We start from the raw sequence: 15122 nt of genomic DNA on the forward strand, positions 1-15122 counted from the left end.
GATATTAAAACACACTTTTTGTAAATGTATTTATTTTAAAGCAATCAAAAGTCAGCGATAAACAATATTAAATATACTAATAATCAATAATAGCGCATCCGTTTTTTTAGCACTGCATTTCCCATTTCCTACATTGTATATCAAAATGAGGCTACCGCGTAAATGATAAATATGTGTATTTAAAGTCATCGAGGAAACCATACATTAGATTTTATTTTTTTTCAATTTGCATGTCTTTAAAGATAGTCCAGAACAATGATTTGATACAAGTAAAAAAGTAAAACAAATCTAAAAACCTTCTTTTACAACACAATGAATCACTTTCGATGGTCCGAATGCAAGTGTTTTAAGGGATTTTAGAGTTGGAGGAAACCGGAGTGCTAGCATAAATCCATGCTATGGGAAAGATAATAAATTCATTGTTCATGTCCATATCGGGGATCGAGCCCAGACCAGGTAGGTAAAAAGCGAATATCTGAACCAGAACGTTACCTATACGAATAAATATTGATAAACATATTTTGCATAAGCAATAAGTAGCGGGGGTTTTCACTGTTCCGAACAAACAATGAACTAAGCAAACATACTATACATAAAAACAAACTATCAAGCAATAGGGTAAGAGAACTATACAGGTATATTATACAAATTAATGTTAGATAGAAGCTCAAACAAGCACAAATTTCGCTTATTTACAGTGCCTCTACAAATACCCCAGGTTACGTGTTTAACTAATTGACCCCTGAAACGTCATAATGAACTAGTCTTTCATTTAGAAGTACCGAAATGTGTCTTCTAGCGTGAATGAGATAAAAACGAATTTGGTAAGACATCATATATTTTACTACCAATAACCTTCCATAGTCTTTACAATCATCAATTATTTGATACTTGCTCTAGGTAGGTGGTTTTCCGGGAGATCTCCGCGGCTTGTCGACTCGATCAGAATGTTACAATTCTTTTTTCTCTAAGAAATCCGCAGTTTGTCGTCGACTCAATCTAAATGTTACAATCATGTTTTTGTTATATTTGCCAAAAAGGTAAAACAACAAAGCTTACATAATCTGTCTTTAAAAGAAGCTCTTCTACTTTCAGTTTCTAATAAATTCGCGGTGTCTATGTCTGTCCCATGCATTATATATTACCTGAAGTAAATGTTTGCATTGTCTCTAAACAAAAGCAGCTCAAACACAAACAGATCAGCCTATGATCAGTATACTACGTGACCTCCTTATATGAGTACCTGTGAACAGGATACAGAAAATGATGGATTTAAATTATCATCAATGTTTATTTTGTTCTCCATAAATTTATCACTGCCAAGTTATCAGAAGGAAAACGAATCATAAAAATTGTGAATTATATATACAGATCTGAACACTGTGTAACTGTGATAAAAAAACGATTTGAATTTTCACCATTGTTTATTTTGTTCTCCATAAATTTGTAACTGCCGATTTATCAGAAGGAAAACGATTTATGAAAATGAAAGATTGAAAGATTTGAACTCATGTCGTAAACAAGAGTAAATCTTTAGTATTGTGTGACCTAGGAACAGGTAACACATGTTTGTTTAAGTCACAAAAAAAGAATGAAATACGATACACAGGGCATAATTCTTTCAGATAGAGGGATTTATTGTATTACTTTAATCTTGAATATCGGTATTGATGAGACCATCTCCTACCAGGTAAGGACCCTATGCTGGTGATCATGTCGAATCCATTCTCAATGCAGGTGCACTGTTATCATAATGTAATCCATCACAATTTGAATTTATGTGGAGCGATATGAAGTACCTTGAATACGCTTTAAACTGATATTGTAAATATTCTCAATGATATTTAAATTGCTCTTAGTGAACATACATGTTTATTAAATCTGTTTTGAATGAAATTTCACCTTATTTTATAATGTTAATAATGTAGATCGTAATTTATTTTGCAGATTCTGCAAGTTGCATTGTCACCATATATTCTTATGAATCAAAGATAAATTTCTTCAGTCAACAAATTCACAACAGAACTTTGAATAAAGGGCAAAGGTAAATTGGGTGTACCCTAGTTTAATTCAAATCGTTTGATGTCAAGGTATTTCTTTACTTAAACAGTAATTATACCCCAGTATAAAAGCTCTCAGTCAGTTTGACAAGCCAAAATACTCCCCTTTGTCCCCTGTTATTTAGATCACGTACGACGATTCAAAGATTGCTAATTATGGCATTATATAGACATGACATAATTATCCATCAGGTTAGAGAAGATTTATTCAACTCGCCCATATTTGAACGACAATTCACCGTCTGTAAATCAAGTGGAAGACAAACAATCATAGTGCGCACCTACACATAACAATTTTCCCAATTTTTAAACCCCTCTCGTCCATTAATGAAAATTAAGGTTATAAATACTTAAATGCTTTTAATGCATTTTCCATTAAACAAAATTGATTGCGAACATGCGAAATAAAAGAAAGCAAAATTAGATACCATACATAACGTAAACGAGATCCCAAGGGGGAAGACTAGTTTACCATGAAACTAGCTGTGTAAACTATTTAACACTTTCATGGTAGTTCTTAATGTGATGATTGATAATTTTGGAGAAGAAAAGCCCCCCTAAGAGAAATTTCACCTAAATCATCACAACAAATGATTTTTAGATTATGAGAACTTCTGAATTCACTTAATTATGAAGGACAATTGTTAGAAACTAGGACACTTGAACCGATCGCCAAGTCAGATCTAATGATAGAATTAAGTTGTCAGAATATCGGACACCTTAACCAATCGCCAAATCAGATCATATGATGGCGGGATGGTGTTAGAATATCAGACACTTAAACCAATCACCAACTCAGATCCTATGTCTGAGACGTTAGCCAATCAGCTATCGACCGTCCCTAAAGGCTCCACTAGACGCGCGATATCACCGATGCATAAATCAAATGAATCATTAATTAGCTAATAGGCAATATAAATATAGCCTTTAACCACATGTTTAGCATATAACTCTATATTTATACTGCATATTTGTATATTGATATGATGTATATTTAGCGGTCATGAGTATATAGACATCAAACTTCCTACGCTAACGATGCAGCATGAAGTGACCAGGACTGATGTTTTATTCATTTAACCCGGAAGCTACTAAATCAGATTGCAATAGAAACCCCACGTGACTGTATCATGGAAATACGATGACGTATCGCATTTGTGAAATTTTATGAATTTGAAAAGTGAAGATAAATCCTATTTTATTCCTGCTTGCTACTGATATTAGTTCATATTTTGTTTTTGTTGTTCTAATAAAAAGTATCATAGTTTACTACAGAGCGGCTTCAATCGTTGTGCTAACCTACCATCTGTATGTTGCTTTGGCTGAGAAAACTTGTCTGGCATTTTACAACAAGCCCACCAACCTTGGGGTTTTGTGGTCAAGTAGATATAGGTCTATAAAGATCATCATAGAGGCATTAGAAAATGTCCATTGAACTCGACAAAGGGACATCAAAATTGGTCAGAATATGTTAAATGCCATATGCGACTTATTTAGTAGTGGTATATATACAGATGTGATCATTAACACATGTTTTGCTGTACATATGCACTAAAATATATATATATTATATATATGTACAGTATTTATATATAACAAAACTTTGATGGACTCCCACACAAGATTGTTACCATCAACAGTTAACATAATCATGCATTTCCTATAATATTTAAACGATCTAGTCACAAGTCATAATTATGATATATTGTTTCATTAACATCACTATAAAATCATCGTATCAGTGAATGCAACACCGCCTACAAGTTTGTCAGTGATTGCAGTTAATGTGATGTCATTCTGGATCAAACAGATTGGCATTGATGGTTTTATTATTGATTTAAGTCATTTATCGCAAATTTCATAGTAGTATATCAGCTGTCTTTCACAATGACTGTATATATAATAAGTTCTTGATGTTGATAAAGGGCATTGGCTGAATGTCAGGTTCAAAGACAAATTTAATTGATAAATATTAATACCCATTAAGATCTGATATCTGATCCTTCGTTATATTTTACGTTTTTAACTTGTTAAACATTATATATCTATAATCATTATACTACGATATGAGACGACTGCGTAATGATTTCATAGAAACAGACCCAAAATAAATTTTGAAGAGTTTATCTTTAGTAAATTGGATTATAAGGATCGATTAAGATAGAGTTTTATATTATGGAAATATACTCTCATCATAAACCGCTTACCCAAAACATCAACAATATATCAAAAATAATCCTTAAATGTGAATGATCATTTGCCCTAATTAAAATCAATTGATGATCAATAGTAATACCAATATGCAGTCAATATTGATTTTTTGAGTTTTGAGTTGTGAGTAATGATTCGCCAATTTATTTTCCTCATCAATATGTTGATGAGTTCACCATTCAAAAAAAAAAAAACCTTTACACCCGATATAAGAATCATGGACCAATGAAATCGAGTGTTTTAATCTGACATAGTGAAATGCAGCTTCTTCCTCGGTTAATATCAATATCTACCAGGTTAATATAACTTCATCCTGACTTCACTAAAGGTCAATAATTAAAAAATAACTATACATTGATCAAAATAACTATATACCAGATATATACCAGATTTCGGTCTATTTTAAGCAAAGCTTCTTGACCACCTAAATCTATAGTCTGTACATAATCATAATTATATTTGCGCAAAACTCAAAAACTTGAACTAATGAGATATTGAGCACATCCAGTTCTACACCTTAGATTCAATATATACACTATATGTCCATTGTTTTAGCCTGCTTATAGTAATGTCTTCAATAACAGCTAGGGTAAAATTTAATGTCACAGTTCTTCCAATATGTGTTTATAAGGATTTTGAATCTGTTCACCGACTCGGCATTCACAATTTCCGAAGGTAGGGAGTTCCAGTCGTTGATAACTCTTATTGCAAATGAATGTTTCCGAATGCTAAGTCTCGTATGAGGTTTCAATAATCTTTCATTGTGTCCCCTTGTTCTGTAATGATCTTGTTTGGTCAGCATACTTCGGCCTCTATCACTGGTTATGTCAATTTCATTAATAATTCTGAATACTTGTAAAACACCAGCTCTTTTACGTCTGTATAGATCTAACTAAAACGTATACGTATGATACATATTATCATTATGAACATGAATCAAATGTACTAATTCCTTAACAATCAGATGTTATCAAGTACAGAGCAAGCATGCAACACCTATCCTTCCGAAATGATTAATGGGTTCCCGCCAGTGTTACTATTAATACCATGTAGTGATATGACCTGTCAGTCACGGTACAGTATACAAGTGTAAGTCCATTATCAATATAGTTATAAAAGTTTTGTATAATCACTGTCAGCGTAGCAGTGGCGATCTGTCGTCTTCAGATGGTGAGTGGGAAGTTTCATTGAAGTTCTCTCTTATGCTTCAAAATATTGATGCAAGAAAAGATGTCCACTTAAGGTGTTTCTAGGTATTCTACGAACGATGGTCTTTTTTGAGAACTTAAGATTATCAATCACCGCAACTTCGACAAAATATATTGATATACACAAATATTATTAAAACTTATATAAAAGTTCGATAAGTTCAAAATTTTAAATTCTATTCTGAACTTGTAATGAAAATCGCAAATATAAATGCAAGTGTAAATCTACCAGTACTAGCCCCCTTTAGGACCACCTAAAATGATATTCGCAATGTTTTATTCTTTCAAAAAAAAGGTAGTGCTATAAAACTATTACGGGGTTGTGATAAGGGACATTAAATTCGCACATGCCTAATAAGGCCGCTCAGACTTCTATATTAACACACCTATTAATAGTCAATAGAATAAAAGGCTGTTATGCTTTTATGGACACACTTCTTGATTTATTACCACATGAACATATGCACATATGTTTATATCATTTTGAGTCACAAACAATCGACAACATTAGCATTTCAAAAGTAATAAATTACAAAAACAAATTTGCACTTCAAAACAGTATTCTGATCAATACTATGCAAAGTGTAGTTTTCGTGTGACAGTTATAGTGTTAGATTAACATACACAACACTAACATGATAAACGCGACCTAACCAGGTGTTCTGTATCGGTACGCAGAAGCAATGGCAGAGAAGGTAGAATTACTTCAATTGGTAATCCGATAGAAAAACTGCAAGAGCATTAACTTTTCCCTTCATTAGAATGCATGCCATTGAGAGCAAAGACCGTTTTTCTGCTTCATGCCATCTACAGCAAGTCTTCTCAGCATGACAGCTTGAGGTTGAAGTGTGAATATTTGAGGCGCTGTGGAATATGTGTGATAACTGGATTAAATATGACTAGTTGGTTTGTTGATTAGTTGATTAATGGTGCTATCTAATATTGATGCATTTAAAGTCACCGCATTGTACATCCAATCCGACCATATTATAATGAAAACCCGCAACAACGCTATTTTATCAAAACGTATTGTAATAATTGTATTCTTTTATAGTAAAATCTTAAAGTAATTGTAATTTAAGTAATTATATGCCACAGAACTGTATTCATCACTGATCTGTTGACGAAAACTCTGACAAAAGCGAAATCACATGATTTCTTTTGGGTCTAGATGCTGAGAACTTACAAACAGAAATTACCAACATTTATCGTGGCTTGATAATATAGATAATGGATTCATCAATAATTGGTGATATAATTCCAGGATATCAGACACCTGTACCACATAGTTATTTAGGCATTATAAATGTATACAGAAACCAGAGACGATAATAATGTACGGAAATGACTCTGCAATAGCTAATATTTTAGGACATAAAAAAATGAGTGGAGTTCTTAGAAAAACAACAACAGTCGTATTTATCATTACATAGCGATACATCACTGATATGAACTATAGTCAGTGATGGATGTGTTTCGTGCAGGTATTTTATCTGTCAAAAATTAATAATATAAAAACACACAGAAAGGCGGATAAAACCTCGATTAAATTTTAAAAAAGTACACTAAAAAGTGCCCGCGAACTTACTTCTTAAAACCCAAATTTCAGGTACATACAGCTATTAGGCCTATGCCAGGAAATATATCTATGTAGCATATAGAAATGATAGTAAAGGCCGTCGTTTCCATCCATCATGTGCAAGAAAATGAAAGTCGAACTCGCTAGCCGTCGAAGTTAAATGCATATTATCAATTATATCTATTGATTTACTGATTCTTATAACAAACTGTTTATTCATACCCCGCGGATAAATATTACATGAAATAAATCATATACAATCCAGGTAATAGCTCGTAAGCCCTTTATATTAGATTATGGGCTGTACATCAAGTTATCTAGTAAGTTTGTTTTATCTTAATAACCATATAAACCTTATTGGCATTGCATTGTTCCGGAAGTTTCCAACGTTGATGAGGTGCTCACAAAACCGAAGCTGTTTGTAAGATAGGCCGCTTGAAATTTTATTAACACTGTCCAATGTCAAAGGATTTTATGTTTATTTATAGTAGAATATTGGTAACATGTATCTTATATGATTTTTTTTTTAAATTTTGGTGTTACATTGATAACAATTAAACGGGTTAAGGAAATTAATAATAATAGTGAACTTCGTATGCTCGCTTTATGAATATTATTTATCAAAGTTCATTGTTTCATAAACGAAATACACATTTTGATATTTTTCATTATGTAAAAGTAAAATTCCTCTTCAAAATCACAGGTCTATTTTCGCGTAAACCCATTGAGTGATTATGTGACCAATAAAATTCCATCTGATCCTTTTCAAATCTTTTGTGATGCTTTACTTATCACTGTGACCCAGCTCCGCCAGTTAAACTCTCATCTCCCTCTCTAAGTATCGTCAATCACCAGGATTTCCTTTAATAATCTGTAGGTGTTACAGCTTTATCAGAATTGAAGCTGCTGTCTTATCTATTAAAGTGGATCTGAAGTACGGAGGGTAAATCAAATTGATACCCGAGTTATTCGGATTGAATGATTCTGATACCCGAAAGGTCACCCAGAGGGCAGGTGACATTGCTGTGTTGTTACACCTCGTCCTGTTAGTGATTTCTATGTTTGTGATTTGTTTACAGTTTGTCCGTGTGAAATATGTTTCAACATTCCTATAATGGGATATTTTAGAGTGAACATGCACAACCTATACATGTAATTCATATATTGAAACAGAATGGGAACACTAAGACAAACTTTTTTATCATATTATATTTTAAGTTAAAACAAATAACAACTACTGATATTGGTAAAGACAATGATGATGGATGATAGTGAGAGAGTTTACATGTCAGTATGTGTTTCTGTATCCATATAACTGATTATAAAAAATAACCATTATCGTTGTTATTACAGGGGTTAGTTGACACTGTGAGGTGATAGGACAATATGATTTTCGTTTATCACATTATGACTTAACTAAATAATTTTTATATATATTAAATATAGTGTTAGTCTATCTTGAGTTGACCAATCGATCGCTAATTAATTGGTGTGACTTATTTGTCATTTAAAATGTATGAACAATTACTTCACAAAGATACTGGAGTTGTTACATACGAAATACATTTCTTCACGCAAAACTAGGAAACCAAAATCATTTAAATAATATTTATATTTAAATCTAATATCCAGTTCTACTTTACCTGTGACTACCAATGATTGGATAAAAAATGTCGTATTTCAGTTATTAACCATTCTCTGTTGAAGAATAGATACAGCGCCCTTGATGCAGTACTACTACATACACATATATGTAAGGAAAAACAGTTTACCATCTTTCATGTCAATAAATCGAAACATAGTTCCAGAAGAAATATATTATATTACAAACGAAATCATAAATAACAAGAACTCAGTGACATAATAATTCTATAGTATAGTGACAAAACATTCATACACTTACCTGTCAGATCAGCTCCAATAATAACAAGTTCCTCTTCGTCTTTCAGTTCGGTAACTCTCTTGCATTGAGTACATTAATCTCATAATAAGCTATCAGCGAACCTATATTGACCATTTGCTAATAGCATGATTTCGCATACCAATTGGTCAATGTTTTTGACGTTGTGTTTTTAAAGTATCCAATCTATTTTTCGTACTTCTATTTTAATTAGCTTTGAGTTACCATTCACAGATGTATCTTCAAGGACATATCTGGAGTAGCAACGATATGATACGCATACTCCAAATGCCCAGTGTATACGGTTGATTTCAAACACGATTATATTTTGAGAAAGAGCAAATTAACATTACTTGTTAATCGATAATTCTCGTTGTGCCGGAAGACCAAAACGTTCGCTATTTATATAAAATTTTACGAATTGCGTAATGTTTTGAATGCAAAGAATACCAATAATAATTCTTGTTCCATTGGCTCTGAAGAAATACAAAACCACATTTCCGTTGGTGTTTTATACTAAGATATACTCCATTATTAACTCCATTAATTTATCGTCGTGACTTTATAACTTATCCAATGATCGTCGATGTTTCACTCTTACTTCCATGTGATTCAAGTATTAAAAATACCTTCCTTCTTGCACCAATAGATGTATGTTAATAAACATTTGTAATGTGTTAGGCAATATGTACCTTAAAATACACTAATATCAGCACGGCTGCTTGTCAAACTCACCTCACAGGTGATGAATTACCTTACCTGCTCTTAATTAATAAATATACAACGCACCTGAGCCTCTTATGCCGAACAGACTCAGAAATTCTTCTCTGAGACATTGCTTAAGGTGGTGATTGCAACAAATGTCGCACACATTCTTTTGAAGATACAAGAACTTATTGTTAAATCTAAATGCGCTTTATTTTGTTTTCGTATATAAGCATTTTTGAAATATTTCCTATCTACAATAATTGCATATTCATTCAATATTAAAATTAATTTTGATTTATTATTCAAAATTTTCATCCGTCCATTTAGGTTTCAAAATGTATTTCAAATACGTTCTTGATCGACTACTACGAAGACGCAAGACTATTTGGTACCACAGATTCATCAAATCAAACAAATAGCCGTATCATTTGTTTGATAATGTATGTGTTATGCATTCCTAAAGGTCAAGGATTGTTTATTCTTGAAAGATAAACAGATATACAATTGAATAAATGTCTTCCTTCATCTTTCCATATGTAGTCTTTAAATGGTCCTAGACGTTGATATTAGAAAAAAACTAAATAAAATCTGATATATTTTCCTTTATTTGTATGATTATCAATGAACTGATTTATTATCAAATACAGATATTGTAATATTCTACACAAGGTAAATCAGAGACAGTAGTCCCCCATTTTAAGAGTGTTTTGATTGTAATATGTGCGTGAATTGTTTCCATATTTGACACTCATTTGAAGTATTTATTCAAAACTATCAGGAAATACTGATTTTTCTGTCGGATACATACAGGTGCACAACGACCAGGATTTCCTCAAAATAGTACCGGTTGTGCATGTAAATATCCGGTTTCCTGGTTCAGACGGCGCTGATATTATTTGGATGGTTTATACCTGTTTCTTGTTGACCGTTAAATTAATAATTGTGTATCATAAAAATGATTTAGAGTATGTCGCTGAATGTCTAATACATGCATTTATTTTCATATTTAAAATTGTCTTGCGAATAATGTAAGCTATGAAATTTTTGATGTCAATTACCCTTATAACGGTGCTATTTAGCTATTACAGCAACATCACATTTTTGCACATTTCAAGAACAAACATTTAAACATTAATTCCACTATACAGCTGAAGATAAACTAAGGTTAGATAAAATATGTCAGATACATAAAATGACTGACATCATGAACATTCTAACCTCATGAATTGAAAAATATATTTTGTAATAAATTGTGTACGCAAACTTTTGTGGTAGTCTGCTACACGGATTCACACAGTTTGCAAATAAATTACTTTTCATACACCAATAAAATTGGAAAATATTGAGCTTATTATTGATATAAAACAAATGGATATATTAAGTTTGATTAATTTCACTTTAATTAACTGTAAAATATTTCCTATAAACTATAAAGTGACATACCAACACTACCCATCTGTAAGGTTCAGGAGATCATTTACTGACCTTTCAATTTTAAATGGAAATATAGCTATCGGTACACAGGTGTTTATTTAAAGACAGAGGTATAGCAATAAATTTCGGTCAAATAGTGTTAATTAATTTAACATAAAACATACATAAATCTTAATTTCAATTTGTAGCGTGGGAGTGAAGTAATTAAATGTAAATAATTTTATTAGAGTAGGTTATATATGGACGTAATCCTTGTCCAAGTTAGTGACAGTTTGAATAATTACACATAATGTCTCGTCTTCCCGATAAATCGCAACCTTTTCCAAGTGTATCACGCAGCTGTTCCATCCTTACATTTTGTCAGCGATGTTACGGACATCCCTGAGTGTCAAATCCGTCTGTACATATTACAGAGTTATCTGCCCTTGCGTGTAGGTATTGATTGTGACGTCATCTAATTGCGAGCGTAACGTCGTAAGAGAAATCGTTACAATGGATACCAACCCTCAAGGCAGGTATCTCTGTAATATGCAAAAACAGAATTACTTAACACTATACACCGATGTTTCGCTACTGTTATTGAATAGTTCTAATACTGCATAAAGAAGAATTGGTGTACCGCGAATTTAAAACCCCGCAAATATATTCCGTTAACGAATCCGCGAAATAAACGCCATATTTATTACGAATGTAGTGTGCTTTAAAGTATATAACAAGAGAGTTTGACAAATTACGTACCCCACATTATATACCATAATTTTGTAATACCCTCATCTCGAGTGACCCATTTACAACTATACAATGTACCAAGGCTGAAAATACAGTACTTTGGAGAAATGGAGACAAGAAAATGGCTTCCTTATCGTTATTACAAATGTAGGTCACAATGGTCTGTGGGCCACAATGGTATGATTTACTTTAGGTTAAATGTAGGTCACAATGGTCTGATTTACTTTAGGTTAAAGGTAGGTCACAATGGTTTGATTTACTTTAAGTTAAATGTAGGTCACAATAGTCTGGTTTACTTTAGGTTAAATGTAGGTCACAATGGTCTGATTTACTTTAGGTTAAAGGTAGGTCAGAATGGCTGATTTACTTTAGGTTAAATGTAGGTCACAATGTTCTGATTTACTTTAGGTTAATGTTGGCCACAATGGTCTATTTTTGTATGTGACACACATCTTTGAACCCATCACTAAAATGAAGGTGAGAAAACATTTGTTTGAAAATCTCATATTTCAAAATTGTGAACGATGAAAATCATTAAAAATGTATCTCGTCATTGATAAATTAAATATGTTGATATTAAACTACATTTTGAACATCAAGGTCGTTTGAATTGTACCTTTGTGCGTTTAGGGTGTTAACATTGCTCTAGTGTACCATTGCATGATAGCATTTCTTCCTAAATGATGATGATGATCTTAACAAAATCACAAGCAACACAGAACAACGCTTGTTTCAAAACATAAATTGTGCATTGGTCATCAAAACGACAAATTAATGAAGTGCTGATTATGCAGTCATTTACAGAGCGTTGCGCATGGTGTATTTTGGTAGGCTGTGGTATGACGATCGTACTGTGTCTCACTCGCTGAAATAGAAAAAAATCTTGATATTTGTTGATAGTTCTACCTCACTACGAAATATTGCCAAAAATACTGAAAACATCCCCTCATCCGTTCACAATATAATGAGAACAGGCAGAACAGCTGGTAAACTCAATTAATGACGATCGACAAGCAGAAAAACAAAACACTGTGTTGTGTGTCACAAGGGCCTAGATTAATGCCAGAATTGCGGTAGTATCATTAGAGAAAGATAAAAATAATCTCTGTTGCTTGTTCGGTGATACAATTGAGACAGCAGGTAACAATTACAATTGCAGTATTCTATCTGCAATGCATGTTCTTTTTCCCATACATTGATGTAATTTAAATCATTTATTGTTTTTGATTACTGATTTGTGAATTATTTATTATTTTTTTTTACCAATTCTGAGTTATCATATAAGAACTAGTATCATGTGAGGATTTATGTTTGACGACGGTTAATGTATTAGTAACAGTCAGGATATCCTTACACTGGGCATTAAGAGAATTTATGTCTTTTAACATTTTACATTTGAAGGGACAACAAAATTTGTCATTAACAGTTTGCCAAAGATATTTCCCTAGTAAACCAAAATTTGTATTATACTTTATTTCTTAAATTGACGCTGGGAGAAGGGAGGAAACTCTTGTTGACATAATATCGGTTATATAATATGGAATATCAATGGCACTTTTTGCTTAATACATATCGAGCATAAAATTCCCAAAGAGTTAGGTCATAATAATACTTTGATGAAGCCGGCATTTTTTCTGTTAATTGTAGCATTAACGAAATAAAACACAGAACATAAATTCAGAAATTAATAATGCGCTCATATTTTTCTTAATTTTTATTGGTCAAAAAACAAGAAATTATGTACCAATATGTGTCATACATTGTACCATGTATACCTCACCAAAGTCAAAATAGAGAATTAATTCTAACCAGTTGTGTGAAATCTGTAAAATTATAGTCAACATCTGACAACCCATCACGAAGTCCATTCGGACGGCTGTTGTACTGAAATTCACATTTTGTATGTATAAGAGCAATCGAAATACGCTAAAACTTAATGTACCTTTTTTGCAAGTCTACAACCAAACTATCAAAAATACTCAAAAGACATGGCTGTTTGGTCTATCATAAGATGCAACGTTTTGTCAATGCTTACAACGCAAACACGAGTTTACTAAGTAGTTAAAATATCTTTTTGTTATTATCAAAAAAGGTTAAAAAATAATCTTGCAAAAGGAAAAACCTTCACCTTACATACAAGATTGATAATTAATTACATTAAAAACAAAAATGACATTTTTCATAGAATCAAAATCTTTTAGACGAACTCACTGTAGTTCGATACGAATCCTCGAACCTGCTGAAGCATATCACATACGCTATTGAAATTTGCATCCCATCCAATATAGCCGCCATTTATTCTGAAAAAAAAAACTATGTTTTTTTCGACAAGGAAGCAAAATCTGGAGCTTTCATTACCGGGACGTTGTATTTTAAATGACAATAGGGCGGTGTCAACAAATACCCTAGTGCAAACTCGATATTAAGGAATAATCCTTGTGATAGGGGCAGCAGGTACACTTCTAACGTTAACATTAATATTTCATACCTGATAAAAACATCAGGAAATGAGAAATGTGTAGCAGGCAATTTTTTTTTTGCAGCAGGCAATTATTAAGTAATGCTTCTAACGCCAACCCTGTAGCTCTAACATTTTCTATATGTTAAAAAACATCAGGAAATGAGATATACATAAAGAAATTAAACTATGAAGCAGGTAATCATTATTGTGTCATGCGATTGGGGCAGCAGGTACAATTCTAAAGCCAACAATGTGACTTGATGATATTCTGACCTGTTGGAAACACCAGGAACTGAAATATAAATAAAGACAATGAAAATATGAAGCAAGCAATTAAGATCATTTCATTGCAATTACATGTTTTTTACAGCGTCTATGTAGATGTGGTAGGTGTGGTATATATAATTAATTAATTTGTACCGTATAGTTGGTTATTTTTGCTTTAATGATATCTTCACGATTTCGCCGACATTTTGCCATGGTCGCAAAAATTTTTCTGCTAAATATTGAGAAATTATTGAATTAAAAACCGTTAAATCTTAATTTTATATGAATTTGATAAGGGAGTACACGGATGAATAATGTGAACAGAAGTTATTTCCACAAATAAATACATGTACATAAAAAATGAAAGTACACTGTAGCACTGCCCCCATACCAGTCAACTCTAACACCACAGAAATGACAAGTTGAAGCGAGGCCTCCCGTTCATAATTCGTGCGACGTGTGGGTGAGAACAATCATGTTTTGGTGACCTATACATGTCATTTTTGTGTCCCCTTGTAATAGACATTTTCAATTTTCATATAACACTGAAATAAAATAAATCCTA

This window comes from Argopecten irradians, chromosome 7, assembly GCF_041381155.1.
Source record: "Argopecten irradians isolate NY chromosome 7, Ai_NY, whole genome shotgun sequence".
NCBI lineage: Eukaryota > Metazoa > Mollusca > Bivalvia > Pectinida > Pectinidae > Argopecten > Argopecten irradians.